Raw genomic sequence first — 19,032 nt, 5'->3', positions numbered from 1 at the left:
GGATTTGTCCAGGAGCCATCATGTCAGAGTAGCGCCAGTAGTCCGCCATAGCCAAACAGTTCTGGGAGATCAGCCTGTAGACGAAACCCTAGCTTCGACGTACGCGGACGAAGCTACGTGCTCAAGATTTCCGTTTTAGGCTATTGTTGCTGTTGCGCAGGCTGCTCTCTATCCTCACCTTGCTTTTTATTTCTTCAAACCAGAAACACAGAGTTCCTTTGTATGGAGACGGATAAACTTTGACCTGTGGAGATCTCTAGGTTCACGTAGAACCATAGCTCTGATACCATGTTGGATGGAGGCGATAGCATGAGAGAGATGAGAGAGAAGCACACGAGACACAATATTGAATCCCCAAAGTGTGTGGAATACACACAATAGATGAGTATATATAGAGGAGATCCTAGGGCTATATATAGAGACATTCTATATATAGCCAACATAATTGACACCAATAAGAGGCGGATTATTGTGCATCCTTTGAGCTTTGATCTTGCGTTATAGTGATTTGATTCACCATAACGCGAGACTAAGAGCCAGTCAAAGCAAAATAATCCTCCTCGCGTTATAGTGAATCAATTTACTACAACGGGAGGAGGATGCTCGCGAATCTCTTACCATTCCGTCTTGCATTTTGGTGATTCGATTCACCATAACACATAAAGCCGTATTGAGATTCTAATGACTTGTCGTCTGCTTTACGGTGAATCGAATCATCATGGCAGAGGGCAAATAGTCGAAGAGAAAACAATGGCCGAGGGCAAACAATCGAAGGAAAAACAAAACAATCAAGGAATATACAAGAAACGCACAAAACAATCAAGTAATACACTTCCATCACATTCTATGAGTGGGAATGGATGGAGACTGTCGTGTAGGAGGTGAATTAATTGACACCAATAAGAGGTGGATTATCGTGAATCCTTTGCCCTTTGGTCTTGCGTTATAGTGAATCGATTCACCATAATGCGAGACTAAGGGCCAGTCAAAGCAAAACAATCCTCCTCACGTTATAGTGAATCGATTTACTACAACGGGAGGAGGATTATCTCGAATCTCTTACCATTCCATCTTGCATTTTGGTGATTCGATTCACCATAAGACATGGAGCGTATTGAGATTCTAATGGCCCGTCGTGTGCTTTAAGGTGAATCGAATCACCATGGCAGAAGGCAAACAGTCGAAGAAAAAACAATGGCAGAGGGCAAACAGTTGAAGAAAAAACAAAACAAATAAGCAATATACAAGAAACTTACAAAACAATCAAGTAATATACAAAAACTTACATTTCTTGCGTGAGAATGGATTGAGACTATCGTGCAGGAGGTGGAATATTGGTTCAGTACTGTGGCGGTAGTCGGAAGTCACCTGGAGGCCAGCAGGAGGATGGACAAGGCAAAATCGATAAGAGGACAAAAAGGTGGCATGATTAATGGCTTTGATTAGTCTTTAGAGCGAACACACGTGCTGGCGGGCTGCCAGGGCAACTAGGCGACGCTGACGTGTCGCATAGCATTAAAAAGGGCTTTGATTAAACTTTATAGCTTGTACACGTGCTAGGTATATGGCGGACTGCTACGTGGCATTCATGGAATGGCGGGTGAAAACGCGATGTTGACATGTCGCATAGCATTAAAAACGGTTTTTAATTGCTTCTCTAGGATACCCATCTCATTTATTGCCTCTCTTGGAGTTTGTATTCTCATTTATCTCCCCACCAACGGCCTTCATCTCCATCAATGACTGACTATCTCCTCCAACCCTCCTTCATCAATCATCCTCCTTCATCCTCTTGTATCAAACGTCAAAGACAAACCTCCAACCTCCTTCATCTCCATCAAAGATAACGACAAACTCCTTCATCTCCATCTCCCGCGACGTTTGTATACAATTCATTTTCCTGGTATTTTTATCTCTTTTGTGCTTCCTTCTTTTGTTATTTCGTTCTTTTGGTTTCATTCGTGCAGAACTCCTTGCTTTGTCTTTTCATCGCGTTAAGGTGAATTGAAAACCTATGATTCCTCGCCTTATGGTGAATTGACTGCGAAGAAGACTATTTTAATTCGTTTGACACCTCCTCTCTCAGTATGGGTACTTCAGAAGTATCTTTATTTGTAATTCACCATAACGTAAGAGGTGGTGCCAAAGGATGAAAAAGTCATCATGTTGCGGTGAATCAATTCACCATAACACGAGCGAAGGTCCCATAGGAAGCACAATATTCCTCCTCGCATTATGGTGAATCGATTCACCATAACGCGAGAAGAGGTCCTTGACTAAGCTGCACTTTTATTTGCATTAGGGAAAATAGATTCACTACAACGCGAGGAGGAATACCTGGATTCCTCTGGCATCTCCTCTCACTTTATTTTGAATCCATTCACACCACACAGAGATTTGTTGTTTAAGACCGACTGTCTCTTGATTCATTGCTTGAACTAATATTTTCCATGTCTTATCTACACCCTTGAATTCAGCCATGGTGCAAGTTCAAGTCGAGTTTGATGTGGACGAAGAGATTAAAGAAACACCTGCAGCTCTGTTGTATGACTTCCTCTACATATGTCGACGTCATGATTTGCACCCTGCAATTTCGTTGATGTTCAATTGCGATTTTTCTCTGGAGAAGAGAGTGGTGTCTTTTTTCAATAAAATAAGGCACCATAGTGGGAATAAAAAACTATACTTCAGAGGCATTGTTTTGAATTAAAAAACGCCCTACATGTCAGTTAATGGAATAAAGAACTCAAAAATGATGCACGTACCCTCCAATATTATATGTGGGTTTATTGGCTTGCTTTGTCCACATCACCATCCCAAGGGATCTCTTACAAGGTCCCTTTTTGAGTCCAAATTTTCCCTAATGAAAATGGTTAAGCAGAGAGCACAAACAAGATCTTGTGTGCTGTCTTGACTAAAACTTTAGAAGCCAGCCGCATAGATTGGGAACACAAGCTGAACGCAACACTACGAGCATATTGTACATTATATAAGGTAGCAACAGGATACCTTTTGCCTACATTTGGCACTGATGCAGTAATTCCTATGGAGTTTTTATTCCTAGCCTGTGAATCACCGTAAAAGAAAGGCTCACTGAAAATGCATTAGCCGAAAGGTTACTTGACTTGGAAAAACTCGACGAAACCCGATTGATTGCCTCGCATGGGCTTATGGTCGAAAAACTATGGAGGAAACACTAGTTTGACCATAACTTGAAATAAAAAGAACTGGAAATGGGGGACCTTAGCACCAATAAAAAGAAACTAGAATACAGAGGCTTAGGACCTTTTAGAGTGTCCGAAATCACCCCTCAACGGTCAATCCGCATTGAAACTATTGAAGGGGTAGAAATGGAAGGGTCCATCAATGGGAGTAAACTCAAGAAATATTATGGACCCTTGATCTAGGAAATGCTCACACAACAGAACCTTCTAAAACAAAAAAAAAGAGCTAGTCAAGGCAAAGATCAAACAAGCTCAAGAGGAAGCCAAAGAAAAATAAATACTCCAAGGGAGAATGATACGCGTAAATATGGCTTCACTCACTTTTTTTCACATAAGGATGACTTTTCTTCATAAGGATGACTCGGATATTATACTTGCAAGACTTAGTGTACATGTCTCTACAAAGGAGGGGCAGTGCAACAAGCATCACACTCATTGATACGGGGTCATGTCATACCTTGATTTCCTATGAGACATGGGCAGCTTTTAACAAACCCCCCTAGAGACAACAAGTGCTGAAATTCAAAGTGTGCATCCATCTGTCACACATGCAATGGGACTTTTGAATGTAAACATCTCTGTTATAAATAATCCCTTGGTCGGGAATGTGTTTGTTGTGCCTATAAGGACAATGGAAGAGGAAATGTTTATTGGATGAAAATAGATTTGTGCCAGCAACTACCACATCCAATGGGAAAAATGAGAGGTATAACTCAATGATGGAAAAGACACCATCATCGTGCCATTATGGAGTCTATTGAATAAAGGGAAACATGCAATGACATTGCAAGATGGAATCTCCAATGCCACAAAAAATAGAATTCCTAACAGAACAAGCATCCTCATTTTAAGGTCTTCTCTCTTCAAGAGAATCAAAGCAAAGGCAGCAAAAGTCTCCAGGCAAAAAAAAATGGGTTCCCAGGCCCAGCTTCAAGCACAAGGATACTATGAAACATACAAAAAAGCCTCATGGGAAAGAAAAGAAATATAGACATGCTACAAGCAAGAGATAAGAAAAGACAGGCAGGGACAGGAAGCTGTATATCACACGCAAGCCCGCACACAACCTAGCATTTAATAACGGTGGGTCCAAAAGGACTTACTATAAAAACAATGCTAATATCAAGGAAATAAAACAGTATGGGTACAAAAAACAAACTCAAAAACCATTTTCGCAACTCCCTCCAGAATAACAGAAGAGTACCATAAGCACATATAGGACAGGGCTCTAGCTAAATAAGGTACTAAGGAAGCACCAAAGTTGATCTAGAAAAAGAAGCAAGTTCAACCAAGTAATAAAGTAAGAGCAACACCTCCAATGTAACCCACCAACAAGGAGAAGCTGAACCAAGCTGTGGACCAAAGTAAGAAAGACTTGCACAAGAAGCAAAATAGGTTCACTAGGATTTGGTGGATGTACTCGTCACTTGATGGAGGGAAAAATCAAAAGTTCTCACTTAGAACTTATGCGGTTGCAAAAACAATATTGGAAACTGTCACACGGAGCGGTGATCTCCGGTCGCATTCTGGGCGTGAGCTCCTGCTCAGGACTAGAAAATCCAGTACAAAAGTGAAAACAGAGAGTACTTGAATGCTGCACACCAAGACCTATAGCTCCTCTCGAAGAGGACAACAAGCCGGTCATTTTGAGTAATAGAACTTTGAAATCAGACTCCGTATGAAGGAGTTATGACCAAAATGCACAAATGGCAATGGAAAACGGTGTCACCCAAATGCGGGCTTCCAACCCAAAACTTGTATTGACAAAATGCCGACACGCCATGAGATTACAATGGGATCACAAGAGTGATGAGAAAAAATGACTTGCAGGTATCCGAGGTGCGGGATCCCTTGCCCACAAGTCGTCTTGTATCTAAACGAAGGTAGGAGAGGTCGGGCTAGGCCACATTACTCCACCTCAAGGTACTCCCATATAGATGCAAAGAATTCGAGGCGTCCAAGCATACCTCGAGAGCACCATGTGAGGCCGGATAGAAATCCCAAAAATCCCACGCCTCACATACACCCCCCTTTTGAAGAGCTTGAAGTCCCTTTCAAGCCATTATTCTAGGTGTACATCATCCTCAACGGGCACTATGTTGTAAAACTGTAGAACCAACGGATGTGCCATTTGAATCATTTTCCCTTCTAGCACCCATGTGCAATCTGTCATGGGGAGATGTTTCCATTTCACTTAGAATTGTGGCGTTCCCCGCCGGAATCATGATTTCAATATTAGTTCTGGTTCAAAAGGCGTAGCGGCGGGTGTTGCACCATCTGCAAGCATCGGTACATGGCAACCAAACCTGGTATGGGGGACAAACCTCTTGATTAGGCTTATATGAAATGCATTATGTATGTGTACTGTTTGCAGGCAGATCTATTTTGTAGGTGACTCCATTGTAAGATTTGAGCACTTTGTACGGGCCATAGAAGCGATGATTGAATTTTGGTGTGAGGTTGGCAGGTAGTGCAATGTTTTGGGCACTAACCAAGACCAAGTCTCCCTCACGAAATTCATCATCACGTCTCTTCTTGTTGGCATTTTTAACATATTTGACTTTGCTTTGTTCTAGATTCTGCTGTGCAACCCGCATTCTCTTCTACCATTTCTGCTAAAATTCCTCTGCATTTGCATCTTCGGCATGCACATCTCCTGTGGCAATGGCGAGAGGTGTAATGACCTCTTTACCGGTGGCCAACTCAAATGGTGTGGAGTATCAAACCATCTTTGAATTGCAATCTGAAGTTATAAGAATCTGTATCAGATACCTAATAGTTAATTTGAACCCACAACTACACCAAAATACTATGATTAGCATTGATTTATCACCACTGACTAGAAAATTAATCCTCTATTTTGTGTGCAAAAAACAGAGTATGTGGGGAGTCTAGATTTGAGGACTTATAGCTCAAATGAGCTCAAATCCTTTCAAGGCCATCAATAGCAATTAGTCTAGTAGAGGATTAAGCCAAGAAACACAAGATTTGACCAAACATTGAATGCTTAATCTCTGTTTTACCAAAGTCACCTACAGATTTGATGAAGAGCTTGGATCTCACTGTAGACTTGATCAAATCAAATTCTGTCTTCACCAGCATGTAGATAATCCTTGAAACCCCTAGGGCCAAGAGGAATTAGAGCCATTGCATTTGATGAAGCAGAAATCTCAGATTTTCTCTAGAAAAATGATGCCTACTAAATCGTGTGGAACAACAGCGTGTGCTGGTGGTTTGAGCTTCTATTTGGATGGGCTGTAGCGTGTTCTTTATGCTCACTCAAAGTCTTGCTGTATATGAGCAGATCATCTATATATATGATCAAAAACTCATCTAGATAATCTTTAAAGATATCATTCATCATCGTGCAAAAGGTGGCTGGGGCATTGGTTAGCCCAAACGGCAACACCAGCCATTCGTTAGCTTCCATACCTTGTGCAAAATGCCATTTTGTCAATGTTGTCTTCAGCGATTCGTATCTGTTGATATCCGGATTGTAAGTCGATTCCCGGGGCCTCCACCTTATAGACCTGTAGGTGTAGCACGTGCGTTCAAAAGGATGGGTTTTAATATAAATCTCGCTTACAGTTTTAAAAAGAAAGGAGGGGTATTACAATTGTGCCTGGAAAAAATAAAATAAGGAGTGTTTTTATTCATGAAACTTCAGAAGTAGGGTACTATTCTAGTGGTATAACATAATTTTGTTGGGGTCTAGGTAGAGGGTTCAAATCTAGTAGTGTTTTTTGGCCCCACACTTTAAAGTTCTTTTTTTGCTCCACACTCTATTTAACGTTTTTGCTCCACTCTTTTTTTGCTCCACACTCTATTCAACGTTTTTTAAATTTGAAGTGAAGTGTTTTAAATTAGTTGCTGTAAAAGAGAGAAGCAATAAAGAAACATCTCACGTAATAATGCTCTCTCTTTACTACTCCCTCCTTCCTTTTGGACGCCGCTTCCCCCTTTCTCTATCTTTGTGCTCTGATTTTTTTCAAATCCCCTTGTATAATCTATTCTACTGTGGGTTCACTCTTCACTCTAATGGCTTGTGGGTTAGCTTAAAGAGGATTTTGATTCTTGCAGGAGGACAATGGGCATATTGCTACTAATGGGCTGCTTGTGGGTTATCTCAAAGAGTTTCTATGGGTTGAGATTTTCATTCTTGCTGGATAATAGGAAGATTGCTTTCTTCTTCTACTAATGGGCTGATTTCTTTCCTCTTATTCTTCCTTTCAAAGGTGAAAGAAGTTCCCAAATCTCTTCTTCAATCAATAAACCTTTACAATGAAGTGATTGAATGAATCACTATGCACTTCTTCTATAAATTTTACTCCCTCACTTGATTTTCCTAAACATAAAGTGTATTAACGTTTTCTTTTAAAACTAATTTTTATATGCAGTGAAAAGTTTCTTCCTAAATAGCTAGTTCTCTTGTTGTGCAGGGCAAATATTCTCTAATTATTGCTTCTTATTTGCAATATTTACGGCTACAAGCAAAGAAGAAGTTTATTATCTACAAATTTTACAACTCAAAGAGAAGGTGAGTGTGCTTTAGAGTTCATGATTTTTTCTTTCATATAAACTAATAGAGAAGGATTATATAAATTTATAGAGAAGGATTTCTATAGTGTTTTAGAATACTAAGAATTCAATCTAGTAGTAATCCTCATGCATTTTTTTCCAATAGAATTTTATGTAGCTCTCAAGTAAAGTAGATTTGCCTTATTTTTTGCAAGCTCTCTCAAGCTTTATGGTTGAAATCAAAGAAAATGAGTGTGGTCCTATTGCAAGAGAGAAGAAATTTCTTTTAATTTTTCTTTCATATTTTTTCAATAAATAGAGACCTTGTAGATATTTTATGCCCATTAAACTATTTATTGGCATCCCTCATTATGTTTGATATTTTCTCTTTTATGGTTCTTTTGAATGTAGGATCGATCATTCATGGCATCCAAGGCTCGCATTAAGGTGTTTGACCATGGGGATAGTGAAAAGAAGTTGTTGGGTTATGTTAGAGTGATGGGAGATTATACCTTTAGTGCCATACGCAGAGAGATTGTGCAAGATGGCATTGTAAGTGAATCTTTTGAGTTTGTTATTGAAGATGAAGATGATGATGGAGTGTGCACATTGAATGCCACACAAGAAGAGCGTTGGCAAGTGGAGAGCAACAAAAGTGTTGGCATAAAGAGGTGTTTAAGCATGGCTGATGGTGGCGGGCCCGCAAAGCGCATTTGTAGAAGCTTAAATGTTTCCTTAGAAGCTACTGACATGAATGCAAGGGAAGAGGGTGAGAATGTTCATGGTAGCAAGGTCAACATGCTCAAGAGTTCTTTACTACCAAAAGAAACTCTTGACCTTTGGGAGGTCCAATGTGACAAGACTCGTAAGAATTTGAGGAACAGAAATCCACCTAGAGATGACAATTTTCAGCTTACAACCAAAGATGTCAATGACAAGCCTTTGATTGGAATTTGGTGTGATGAATGTAAAAGCTTTTATGGATCGGGAATGCTGGAGGCAAGCAGACCGCATACTCATGCTTATCAAACTTCTTAAGATTTCAAATTCTTCAAGGACAATCCCATACAAAATGGTACCTTTCCAATCGAGGGCTAAAGATCGATGCAATAGACACTCAAGGAAGTAGTACAAAGGACAAAGAAGATGATTGTGATGATGCGGTGGCAATTTTGGCGGCTATCGAGGAGATGAATAATTTTAATAACACTCATGAAAACACTATATTCGTGAGTTTGGGAATTTCCCAACTCCCATTTTTTGAATGCTAAAAAGGTGGGACATGGATAACATGCCTATAAGTTTTTCAAAACCATATCATGTGACCTATTGTTGGAAAGCGCTTGGAAAATGGAATCTAGTGAGCTATAGAGCGCTCAATTTGGAGTAACGGTGTTCAAGTTATAATTAATCCAAAGATTTGACCACATGTCCCAAACTTATGGGAAATTCCCATATTCCCCAATATGGTGTTTGAAGGTAAGCATCAACTTATTTCTTAATTCTTTACAACCAAACTATTATCTTCTTTATGTAACACCTTTGTTAAGCTCATGCAAGACACTAATTTCAGCCCCTTGTATTGGTTTTTTTTAAAGGATTTTTGCTTGTTCTTTTTAGTGTTAATTTTCAGCTGATTTTTCTTTTCTTTTCTTCTCTCAAGATCTTGTTTCTTCATGTAGGGGCTGATTTTCAGTTGGTTGAAGCCACCTTGCATGATTACAAAGATAGAAGCACTGTCAGAGTGGTGTGTAAGTATGATGGGAAGTGGCTGCACTTATGTCCTCATTAGGACCTCAATGGAAGGCTTCTTGGGCCCTTTTATTTGGCAGTTTAAGGAGTCAAACCTTTTCTGTTAAGAAGAAACGTTTTCTAATTAGAAGCTTCAAAACGGCTACTTTATTCGAATTTGAATTTTGGAGGAAAAATGGAATTTAAAATCTAGCAGACAAAACCATATCATGTAACATATCTATGGAAAGCTCTTGATGTGTAGATCACGGATCTATAATCTCCGCTCAAATCGGAGCTTGTATGTAGAAGTTATGGAGGTCCGAAAATTATAAAATTGCCTCCCCCCTTTTTGGGGGAAAAAGTGCACCCTTTAACCACTCTTACAGCTCTCTTACAAACCCAACATTTTAGTCCACATGGCAACCCCCCATTTGGCTATTCCTTAATTACCTTGATTAGGCTTGGGCAAATTAAAGGGCCCAAGAAGACCCCATTCACTTCCTAATGCGTGGTTCAGATTTGCCAACAATTCTAATGGAACATATTAATGGAAAGTCTCACACCATTGCATGGAGCAAGACCACACCACGTCAGTCTTATTCACTCTTGACTGGATCTTGTGGGCGACCTAAAAAGCATTTTGACAAAGATCCACGCCAACAAACCTTGGGTGCTTTTCTCACATCAACAAAAGAGCATTCAAAAGCGCCTTCTATCCCCACAGGTACATCATGCTTGCCTTCATCCAATCTTACTATCTTGTGTTGGGGATTATGGCAGCATACAATTCATGTTAGTGGTCGTGAGGTTGATATAAAACCTCTCCTACAAGATCTAAAGATGGGACGAGAGTGGTTTTGTGAGCCATATACAAAAGCATCTTTGCATGATGGAGATATGGAGTACATAGTAGATGGATGCTTTAGGCCTATACATTGCCTTCGTATCTCAAGCATTGGAATGCCTTTTCAAAGTTTTACATGCAAGCATTGCAAGACAATTCCATCATGTGGTGATTTTCGCATGAGAGTGTATCGGGAGAGTATTTCCATTGAGAAGAGAGGAGAAAGGCAAACGGGCAAAGGAATGCGGCTAGATTACCTTGGAATTGAAGAGCTGAAAAGTGTCTCAGTTGGGACCAAGAAGAAATTACGAGAAGCAGGTAGAAATTTATGGTGGCTAAAGGCAAAGATTGTGGTGCTTTCTGTGAGAATCAGATCCTTGAAAGAGGCCAACTATGAAAGCATTAATAGAAAGGATGTGAGGCGATTTTGCAATAACATCATTGAGGCTTGCAGGCAAGGTAAATTTGGAGGCAAATCACCTTTATGGGACTTTCTTCAAGACATTGCAAAGAATGCATTAAGATCCGAAAAGGGTCAAAGATTCACAGAATCAACAAAGACCATTTTTGAAGTCGTGAAGCTATGGGGTGGGCCACGCTTACATGATTTTTTGAGTGTAAACCTTGGAGGGCCATCCATGTCAACCACTAGGAGACACCGAAGAAAATCAACTTACTTTCAGTCAGGGGAGCATGAATATATCTTTGATGCAATCGGGAAGATATATGTTGGAGCAAAGAGAAAACATAAAATAACATCACGAGTACCAATTATCATTGTTGAAGATGATACAACTATCAAGCGGCGCATTAGGTAAGCTTTTTTCAATATCTCTTCCTTTCTTTGATTGTAAATATAAAGTTCTTTGTGCATGAAGCGGGCTGAAATAAAAATATGAAAGCAAATCTTTCTTTTTATGTAGATGGAATGCAAAAGATGATGCTTTGATTGGGTTTTGTGGAAGAGAAGGAGAGGATCATCAATGCTCTTCAAATGATGCCATCATCGTTGGAGATGGAGCACAAGGATATGAGACAATAGTAGATGCCTTCCAAAACCACGTGGTGGGACACTATGCAAGGCTCCTCATTGTCAACCCTCTTCATGAGAGTCTTCCAAGATTGGCTCTAGTTGTGCATTGCACATGCAACCGCTTTGATAGTGATTTCATCAGAACCCAATGGATGCTTGTGGAGCGGATGTGGAATGCAAAGTTCAAAGACGTGATAGGTCCAATAATTGGGCATGCATCAGATGGTGACAGTAGACGTCGAAAGCTCATGGTTGAAGACTACCTAGGAAAGAGAGATAGGCAATTTTTCATTAATTGGCCTAGATGGAAGTTGAAAGGAAGATTTGTGAGAGGAGATGTGTATGGTTTACATGATCAAGATTTTGTCCATTGTGGAAAGAAGCTTGTGAGTCCTCTTGACAGTCCTACCCGACAGCTTGCAATTGGGCGTGTGTGGATTACACTCAATCACATTGCTATGGTCTACAACACTTTCTCTGTTGATCAGCACAGGTTGCGAGATGGGGACATACAACGAAATGATCGTCAAAACTGGGGGGCAGCCCAAAGGATTGTCTCTAGACAAGTGCAAAAATGTATGAGGGAAATGCGAAAGAAAGAGAGGAGCATGCAAGGGACCGAGGCATATTTGCAGGTTGTTGCTGACTACATAGACATATTCTTATCACCATATTTAGACTTGGGACAGCGTGTGGTGCTTGCAGCTAAAGTGGTCTTCTTCTTCAAGCTGTGGAGATTATGGCTACCTCACCATCCTACATACAAACTAAAGGAAAACTTCATTAGCAAAGAGGCATGCATAGACATCCAACTTTCTTGCCATTTTGTTGTTCTACTTATAAAGATGTTTCGGGAGTTCTATCCAAATTTCAGATGTCCTCTACATCTCACAGGATCTGATGCAGCGGAGATCTATTTCAACAAGATTGGCGGTATGGTTGGGCAGGAAAGAACGTTTGATTTTGGAGATCTTTTGCATTGTGTTGGTAGTTTGAATCAGGTTGCCATGCATGAGTATAGCTCAAATGGGGTGACTTTTTCAAGGGCCCATAAGAAACAAGAACACATTTGGAAGGACTTGAACAAGCATGAAGGTGTTTTGGAAGCAGATCTTGGGAACTACGAAAGTGTTTCCTCTGATACAAAGATGATAGATGCATTAAAAGAGGGATTGAAGCAGGCACAAACTTTATGTGAGACATTGGGCCTCAAACCTTGCACAAGTGAGGGTCTTAAATGGTGGAAAGAGCCTTGGTTAGATACAGAATCAATGTGGTCAAAGCTAGATACTGAAATGGGCGGGGCAGATGAGCATGATGACTTTGCGGAGCCATGTGGTGATGATAGCCCCATTGGCAACGAGAGCAATGAAGATGACGAGGTCATATCTTTGAGTGAGATTCGACATGAGATCGATGGGCTTCTTGATGAGGCAAGCAATGAAGCTGAGAAGAAGACTATCTCATCGGTGGTAGAGGTTGATGGCAAATTCATCTTCAAATCTACTTTGGTAAGCCAACTCAATGGAAACTCTACATTGTCAAAGGATAGGTTGACTAGGGTGAAGCAAGGAGTGTATTTCAGCCACAAGGAAAAAGAAGCGTCATCTAGTAATGGCAATTTTTTTGGAATAGGGTCTGATTGTGCAATTTATTTCCATGATGTGACACATGGAGAGGGACAAAAAAGGTCAAAGAGAATTAGAAAAGCTACAAATCTGAAGAAGATGGACACACTTCATAGCACTTGGTACCTTGGAAGAGTTCAAAAGATGAGAAAGAAGGTAGGTGGCAGGTATGTGGATTATAAGCGAGGTTTTGACTTGATGGACCGGCCTCAAGGGGTAGAGATTCAGCTTGGTTGGTATCAAAAGGTGAAAGGGCGTCGAACATTTACTTATGACTCGACGGACTTGAACATGGTCGATATAGAGTCAGTTATTGCATTGGCACATTTAACATACAATACAGCAACTGATAAATATGAACTACATCAAAATGACTACAAGCTTTTTAATGATTTTGTAAATACTTCAGGTTAGTTTTTCATGTGATTCACGTAACTGTTGAAGCATTTAATTGTATTTTAAAGTCATGTTATATCAGATTTTTGCATCATTTTTCTCATTTTCATTTTGATTGTAGGCAACAGGTCATCAAACACATAGGGAGGCAAGAAGCTGATTTGACATGGGCTGAACTTTGGTGGGGCTGAAGTTTTTTGGGTGCGGGCTGAAAGACTTAGCAACTGTGACTTACGTAGACTCATGCTTTTTGTAGCCGTGGTATGCATGACTATGTATGACGACATGTCTAAGCATATATTCAAGGACAGTTTTTGTGAGAGAAAGTAAGTCTTAGTTATTGCTTTAATTCAAAAGAATAGAGGAACATCTTTAGCTCACTTATACAAAATTTCTCTTTTGATTGCTATCAGATTGTTTTGCAGATCCAATTCATTCCTAAAGGCAATCCATTTTGGCAGCAGGCAATGGGACCTACAATAGCGGCTAAAGAAAGAATCACAAACACTTATACATATTGTAGATTTTTGTTAAATGTCATGTATATCCCTTCGATAATGTAGAAAGCTTGAGTATAATATACATTTGAGCAGCTCTAGTCAAGGACATTATATGAAGTTTAATGATATGCGTGTATGATGAGTAGGTGTTTAATCCAAGAATAGGTTACTAAAAAGCATGTGCATGTTTTTTATTGATTCCTTGTAAGACCAGTTCTTATGTGCATGCATATGTTTTTATTTGTGTTGCAGCTATTGCCCAATTTTATTTTGACAGGCATGAGAGTTGTTGGTGTTGTCTGCTTCACAATTTGGATGTTAACCATACGTAAAATGTGTCATCTTGATTGTATGTCTGCTATGAAATTCCACACTAGCTTTGTTGTTGAGAGACAAGCTCTTTAGACGATGTTTACGCTCTCGTTCATTTTATTGTAGTCAATGGATTGATGCTCTTAGACAAGCTCTTTTCAGAGCATTGATGCAAACCCAAGACATCTTTTCAAACACATTTTCCTGAATGCACTCATAGGAGGATATGCAAAGCAAGGGCTGGTTGCGGAAGCTCTGGGTTGTTTCCAATGGATGTAATGTGATGTAATGTGAGGGCATCTCTCCAGATGAAACCAATTTTTTTTTTGTGTTCCCAATGCATGTAGTCACTCCAGTTCAGTTTATTTGGATGTGATCAAAAATTGAGCTTTGTGGTTTTCTCATAGTTTTTTTGGGAGAAGCTGACAGGGCAAGAAATTTCATGATGAGATTGCGGGTCAGGGGCTGCTGGAAAATGATGTGTGCTTGGAACTACTGTGGGCAACATGCATGGAAAATTTGGTGTACTTGGAGATCTACTGGTCTAGCCAAGTGTGGTGTACTTATCGCTGATTTACTGGGCTACAAAGTCATAGTTGGGGTCAGCTACCATGATGGATGAAAGACGCTGTTATTGATGAAGGTTTGGGTGGAATTGGTGGGTTGTGGGTTCAGGTGGCATTGGGGTTGGGCTGCTTGGTGTCGGTGTGGTGGGTTGGGACGCGGACTGGTTGGTTTACGTATACATGCTACATCCATTCATGCATGCAGTATGCACACATACATCCACTCATTCATGGATGCATTATACTTACATATATGCAGACATATATACATGTGTACTTACATATAGACATAGAGTGCACCACAGTGGTAGGTTAGAAGAGTTTTGATTTTTGGGCTCTGCCCTGGGAGCCTCAACCTCACCACTGGGTGCTGGGCAGTCACCATTTTAATGCATATACAGTGATGATGTGTAAAACATTTGTAAAGGCATCATGGGTGATGCACATAGATGCATATAATAAACTTTCATAAGTCATTTTGTATTGCTCAATGATAGCCTTGGATGTTGGGTTCTTTGCAGGATGGACTTCTTTAAGAAATCTAACACAGTACTATTGAGAAGCCGCCACCCATCGGAAATACCTTTGTGCAGATAATGATGAGTGCACGGTGTCACAGAGCAAGGATGGTTCAAAGTCGAATGCACTGTGGATTGTGGAGTATGATGATGATGATAAATCTGTAGTCAAATTGAAAAGCTGCTATGACTGCTACTTGACTGCAACAAACATACCCTTCTTGCTGGGTATGACAGGCAAAAAAGTATTGCAAATGAAGCTAGTAGACTTAGAGTCGTCTGTCATATGGGAGCCTATCAGGGAAGGTTTCTCTGTCAAGCTTAGAACTCGTGCTAGGAACTATCTTCGAGCCAATGGCACCATTCCCCCTTGGAGAAACTCAATAACACATGATATCCCACACAGATCGACAACACAAGATTGGGTGCTGTGGGGGGTAGATCCTGTGGGAAATGGATTCTTTGATGGCGAGGGATTTTCTAACAATACTTCTTTTTCCAGCAATGCTTCATTTACACACAAGTCTTCATTCCCCAGCAACGCTTCATTCAATGAGGTTCGTGTTGTTGTATTTGTAGGTGTTTACTTTTTGATTATACAAGGGTTGTAGACAAAGCAGTTAAGGACGTTGAAGGAAGAGAACAAGGTTCGGAAGAGTAGGCTCCAAACTTGTATGGTGAAGAGATTTTTATACTAAATGAGTGGACAATCACACATGTACATATGCATTTTCATATATGTGTGTGCACGCCCACACATATACACATACGTGTGCGCGTGCACACACACACACACATAACATAGCTATATCTGTGTGTGTATAAAAGTGAAGATTTGTCTACTATGGTGACATATCTTTATGTATGAACCTACACCTACTCTTGGGTGCTGTTGACATGAGTGGGCCTGTCATAGCACGTAGTCTATGCTATCTATGAGGGAGTTGATGATTTGAAGCTTTGTGAGTAGACCCTCATAGACTTGATATCTTGAGTTTCGGGCTTGCAAAAGGCTACCTGACTGGAGTATTGGGCAAGGATATCTCTTATATAAGGTTCCTTAAATCCGCATTTCACATATATTCTTCAAAGATTTTTTGGAGCAAACAAGAGAGAGAGAAGATGCACTGAGAAAGAAGTAGAATTCAGCCTAGACCAGCAGTAGAGCTAAATTTTAGACCTTGCCATGCACACACACACACACACACACACACAGAGAGTTGTGCACATGTAATAAGTGCATTCATTGTGAAGAATTTTGATCCTGAGCGAGTTACTGTTTTATCAGTCCTACTAATAGATGGCCAAATGATGACAGCACTCACCTTCTCCGAAGCCTAAGCTTGACGGGCGGATTATCCATTACACAGTTGCAGATGATGACTTTGAAATTCCTGATGAGTTTGAGTCAGAGCTCATTTTCAAAGGGCATGATTTGAAAATGCTGACAGAAAAATTGAAGGAAGAGGTCGGCATTGAGGATGATCTTTATGTATGTGCAAAAAACCATTTCAATAACAAGCTGTATCCTCTCCTTCTCTAGCTGCCTCCCAATAATGCACCGATGTATGAGGTGGTGGTGAAAGCGTCGTCAAAATGTAAGCACTCTTGTTTGTTAAGGCACTAAAAATATGAAGTTTTTATGTTTGTTATGAGGATGGGTTGACTAGCTATTTCACAGTCTTATGATCTATGAGCAAGAGGCTTGATTAATACATAGAAACTGTAAGGATCGGGACGTTTTCACAGAGCCTTTTGTGCCAAGCTCAGATCAAGGTCTGTAATGCCCAGCTCTAATGCCAAGAAAGCAGTGGATTTTTGTGACAGAAAGTTGGGTCTCAGGCAGTGGGTCTCAAGCAGGCCCATCTCCTGTTACGACATGTTAAGGATAATTGCACCAGCAGTTTGCTGTATCAGGTCGTATAGCAGTTTTCCTACTGTGATGCCTAGTGTGCTTGCTGTTTCCCTTGCATATTTTCCCTTCTCCCATGCACAACATGAGAAAAAATAGTATTTTCCTCTAGGTTGTCTTCATTTATCAACTATACCCTTAAGACCATCTATTTTTATTTCCCTTTCTATATTCAGCCTTAGTCTTTCTAGTCTTACAAAATGAGTTTCTAAGCCAAACCCAATGTAATATTTAATGAACCTGACGTGTAAAATGCCCTCACGACACCCTAGCAGCATTGATTCACATATGATCCCATGATACTAAATCCTACTCCTATCAGAAAACCCATGACAGTGGGGAGCTGTGAGCGCTGGTTTCCCATGCTGCACAACTTAGGCTCCAATCTTATGCCTTCAAGAGCATGGAAAATGCTGCTAGTCTGGTCTCTATTGGTGGGCACCAGCCAAAGATGAACTTATTTGATAGCGTTGCAACCTCAGCTATAGAGAGAGTGCATCAATTTGCACAGCCTGCATGCAGGCAAATATGCTTTTGGCTACTGGCCTTCACGGGATTTAGAGGAGACCAAGACCCATGTCATGGAAAGTCTCAACTACATGCTTTTCTGGCCTTACGTAGGGCATGTACACAAAACAAGGATCTTGTTAGAGGCACCAGCATACACGATGATCTTGTGCAAAAGGGGTTGCTTGGAAAGTGCTCACATGCAACTACATGCGTTTCTGGCCTCACTCACGGCTTGTACACAAAACAAGGATCTTGTTAGAGGCACCAGCATACACGATGATCTTGTGCAAAGGGGGTTGCTTGAAAAGTGCTCACATGCTCTAGAGATCATGTACGCAAAATGCGATAGAGGCACCAGCATACACGATGATCTTGTGCAAAGGGGGTTGCTTGGAAAGTGCTCACATGCTCTAGAGATCATGTGCGCCAAATGCGGTGAGCTTGGAAAGGCAAAACAGTTACTTGACATGCATAAGAGGAGCGATGTTGTCACATGAACTGCATTAATACCTGGCTATGCCGGAGAGGGGCACCACCAAAATGCTTTGAACAAATGCAGCATGAGGGCATCCTGATGTAGTGACCTATGCCTGCATCTTGAAATCATGTGCCACAATTGAAGCTGCTGACAAGGGCAAACAAATCCATGACAAGATTGCAAGGCAGGGGATGCTCTGCAGAACGACATTGTGCTAGGTGGTGCTCTAGTGGACATGTATGCCAAGTATGGTGCTGTTTCAAAGATGCGACAAGTTCTTGATGGGCTGCCTTCTCGCAACAACATTGTGCTAGACAGTGCTCTAGTGGACATGTATATCAAGTGCGTTGCTGTTTCAAAGGTGCGATAAGTGCTCGACGGGCTAGGATGTTGTCTCTTGGAATGCACTGATTGCAGGGTATGCACAAGGTCACGCTGAACTGCTTTGAAGAGATGCAGCGTGAGGGCATCCTTCCAGATGCAGTGACCTTCACATGCATCTTGAAAGCATGTGCCATGGTCGGAACAGTGTGACAAGTGCTTAACAAGCTGCCTCCTCATCAGGATGTTGTCTCTTGGACTGCATTGATTGCAGGGTATGCACAAGAAGGTCATACCAAGCAAGCACTTGCCTGCTTTGAAAAGATGCAGCATGAGGGCATCCTTTCAAAGGCAGTTGACAGGTGCTTGTGTGCTCACTGAGGCCTAGTAGAAGTGGGCCAAGCACTTTTGTGAATATGAGCAAGAAATATGGTGTGAACCCAAGTCTAGAGTTTTACACTTGCATGTTTGACCTTTTTGGGCATGCAGAGCACCTAGAAAAGGCAGTGAGACTGATCTAGGACATGCCATCTTCTGA

General features: G+C 40.9%; 2 pseudogenes; both read left to right on the top strand.

Annotated features, from left to right (window-relative positions):
- The first annotated feature begins 11,288 nt into the window (after positions 1-11,288).
- Positions 11,289-13,521, top strand: LOC147612583 (uncharacterized; annotated as a pseudogene).
- A 1,756-nt stretch (positions 13,522-15,277) lies between these two features.
- Positions 15,278-19,032, top strand: LOC147612582 (uncharacterized; annotated as a pseudogene).

The sequence above is a fragment of the Cibotium barometz genome, chromosome 45, assembly GCF_041138505.1.
Source record: "Cibotium barometz isolate CiBa-2024 chromosome 45, ASM4113850v1, whole genome shotgun sequence".
NCBI classification, from domain to species: Eukaryota; Viridiplantae; Streptophyta; class Polypodiopsida; order Cyatheales; family Cibotiaceae; genus Cibotium; species Cibotium barometz.
The sequence above is the reverse complement of the archived record's forward strand: the minus strand, read 5'-3'. Positions and strand labels throughout refer to the sequence as shown.